This window comes from Gymnodraco acuticeps, unplaced genomic scaffold, assembly GCF_902827175.1.
Source record: "Gymnodraco acuticeps unplaced genomic scaffold, fGymAcu1.1, whole genome shotgun sequence".
NCBI lineage: Eukaryota > Metazoa > Chordata > Actinopteri > Perciformes > Bathydraconidae > Gymnodraco > Gymnodraco acuticeps.
The window spans coordinates 64,309-67,890 of NW_022991847.1; the positions used below are offsets into that span (position 1 = coordinate 64,309).

Below are 3,582 nucleotides of genomic sequence, written 5' to 3' on the forward strand. Positions count from 1 at the left end.
AATCCAAAGGCAGTCGGCCAAATAAATCACTCTGATTGGCTGTTCAGCTTAGCGAATCAGTGCATGAGAAGCAAAACGGAAGTGAGGGACCCAAACAAACTATTAACTTTTCATTTAACTCCAGCTCTCGACACAGGTTCGGGAAAGCCCCGTGAGCTTCTCGCTGTAGAGTGAAAATGGAACGCACACGCTTTTTGTTGTTTGTTTATATCACGCAGTCTGTTCCTCTTCTCTCGGTTATCACGCAGTCTGTGGCTCAATTCAGGGGTTGCATCCTTAGAAGGGTGCATTCGTAGACCGCACACGTCACTTCCGCCGAAAGAAGGCTGTCCCAATTAAAAAAAAGACGAGACTCCTCCGAATGCGGCCCACGAATGCAGCCTACTTTTCCCCAATTTGAAGGATACATCTGATGTACACTCCGCGACCTACCATATCCCAGGATGCAATGCGCGCAGGGAAGAGGGAGTTTTTTTCAAATGAAATGGCTTCCGGTCTCCCCAGCAGAGTGGATTTAAAAGCAGCCGCGAGCGGAGGAATCACTAATAAATGTGAGTATTGGGTTTTAACTTACTTTAAATGAACTGACGTCACACACGTCAAACCCAAGGGGCATTACAACGTACATTTTCGTTAAATAATACGGATACATATGTGACGCTAACTAGCTAGCTGGACGTACTGCACTATTGTTTACACTTATTTGTTATTCAATTCAGAAGTTTACTAAAGTCATACAGAGATCTTGGCTCTGTTATAGATAAGTTATACTTTATATTACATACATAGACCAAAGTGAAAACATTTAGACCGGTATAGCCTACAGTGCGGTGGGATTTATAAAATGCTACCCTGACGTGTAGCTCAGGGTTGCCAACTCTCACGCATCTGGCGTGTGACACACGCTTTCACTCTCAATCTCACGCTCTCACGCTGCCCAAACTATTCTCACGCCAAAAACAAGAATACCGAAGACTAGAAACGGGTTTGAAAACTTTTGTCACGTAGTGATCGTCTTCTTAATAGAACATCTTTGATAATGTCTTCTGGCCAATCAGAATCAAGATAACGGTGTAAGTCCCGACGGAGAATACTTCTGCTGTAGTACATCTCTATACATCGATGCAACATTACGTGTTGATAGAAATCAACACGTAATGAAATAAGACCCCACGGTTTGATGATTGATAGGTGTGTGGGCTGTCTTTCATGTTGACACACAGAACAATGGGGGCTATCCACCCTTATCCACAATGTAAAGTAACTCACAGCCTCTTCCCTCTTCTCTCTGTGAGGAGCAGCAGGTTCAGCTTTCAGAACAAAGTAACACAAAACTAAAATGGCATTCATTTTTTAAATATGTCGTGTAGTAATAGATGTATTTATTTTTCTTCTCAAGAGAGTACCAGAATGTGTATTTCATGTTAGTATTTCAAAAAATCTCTTGGGGGAGAATCCCCCCAGACCCCCCTGCAGGGGTTGGGTTTTCAGCAGGTCAACTCTTTCACCTGTGGGGAAATTGCAGGATTGGCTCCAGGTCGCCCTTTTTATTTACTACAAGACAAATGTGCCTTTTTATTTCATACAGTTCAATTTGGATTGAGACAGGGAAATAATCTAAACCTCACGCGTGGCGTTTCACTGTCAAGGGGAGCGTGTATGTAATTACATTGCAAATACTGACTTGAGCCCCACCGCTGTATGGGTTAGCCCTACCATAGATTATCCAACACAAATCCTCTGGAGCCGCAACTGCCGACCCGTATTGCGCATGCGCAGATCTAAGATCCAGTAGAAATTATAAAAAAGTAAAAGTCGGCTGCTTATTGTTCTACTAGGCCAAAATAGAGTCAAAGAGTATACGAGAGTGAGAGTGTTAATTAATATATTTGGCAGTTTGGAGTAAGTCTGTAGATTTGTGTGTGTGTGTGTGTTTCATGTATAGGCCTGTCACGATAATGAATTTTGTTGGATACATTTTCCCGGAAAATATTGTCGGCACCGTTGTATGACCATTTTAGACCACTGACATAATGATAACATATAATAATAATTCAAGTACATCCTTTCAAACTGCTAGTCACATCCTCATGTAAATGGAAATGTATCGAGTTCATTTTTATTTATCGTACGATTAGTCAATTAATTGCTTATCGCGACAGGCACACAATAAAACATGTGTTTGACTTTCATTAGTGAATGAAACTTTGTGCCCTTTATACTCTGTGTCCAATATTGTGTATTTGTATATATTGTATATATATCCTATATATATGCTAAGGTCCCGCTGCTGACATGATAGCAGTCATTTAGAGCGCATATGTGTAATTAAACCCATGATATCAAAATCTCACTCCAGCCAGGAACCCAAAGTTGGCAACCCTGGTGTAGCTGCTGTTAGCTTTATTTATTTTTCTGACATGTTCCAATGTTTTACTGTTTATTAAACTTTGGGACAAAATTACAACCTTTGTATTCAGCTCATGCTGCTTTGAGGTAGGGCTAAAAGAAAAGCCTATTTTCAATATTTCCACCAGATTTGATCATCTTTTATTTAGTTTAAAGTTTATTTAATTTATCCTAATCCCATAATAATAAGACAATCACAAATAGACAGCATCCTTTAGCTTGATGTTAGTTTGTGCTGTCAAAGCGATGCACGTGTGACTGTCATTTCATCTCTTTAGTTTTTTTAAACCAGAACAGCACATCATTTTTAAATGATCCCTTAAGGATTGTTTGTCTGAAATGCTTAGTTACATTTTGCAATAATACTTTTGCAACCCTGTGTTTAATATGATTAATTCACTTTTTTCTTTTTCTCTTGTCTTTCCCTGTAATTAGGACAATTCTAGAGAAATGGATCTGCTGGAGAAGGACCCCTAATCTGAAAAGTGCACAGCGGATCATCAGGACAGAGCTCCATCCACCTGGCCCCCCCCGTGGTGCTGAAGAAGGACCCCTAACCCCAGCGGATCATCAGGACAGAGCTCCATCCACCTGGCCCCCCCGTGGTGCTGAAGAAGGACCCCTAACCCCAGCGGATCATCAGGACAGAGCTCCATCCAGCTGGACCCCCCGTGGTGCTGAAGAAAGCAAAATGGCGATCAGGAGCATCCTCCACCCAGACCTCTGCTTTCTGCCGTCCTACACACTTGTGTCTTACTTTCAGAATTAGATTTTGTATGTGTCCTTTCTTTTAATAGATATCTAACGATTATAGCTTGAGTCTGTCTGATTCCCCAAACAGCTGCTTCTATATACTTGTTGCACATATAATACAAATAAACAACTCCATAAACACACTTTTGCTGATATTTGTGTTACTGCTGGTGATGTTAAATAACATGATTGATTTCCTCTGTCTCAATGATGAAAGTTATAATAATAGAAGACATGAAGCTGCAGAGAGAGGATAGATATATTCTTACCTCTACTTTGTGATAAGATGAAAATACAATATTAAATTGTAATTGTTAAACACATTGTTTATTTCATTTACTGAGGTTTTAAAGATTATTTACAACATGTGTACATAAGCAGTGGAATAATAGGATATCTCTAGGTCATTAAACTGTCTTC

The 3,582-nt window shown here is 40.2% G+C and overlaps 1 long non-coding RNA gene across 1 annotated transcript; it reads left to right on the top strand.

Moving 5' to 3' along the window:
• The first annotated feature begins 372 nt into the window (after positions 1-372).
• LOC117535420 lies at positions 373-3,303 on the top strand. The gene is made up of 2 exons (XR_004567416.1): positions 373-551; positions 2,845-3,303. It is a non-coding gene; the product is annotated as an uncharacterized LOC117535420 (long non-coding RNA).
• The last annotated feature ends 279 nt before the right edge of the window (positions 3,304-3,582 follow it).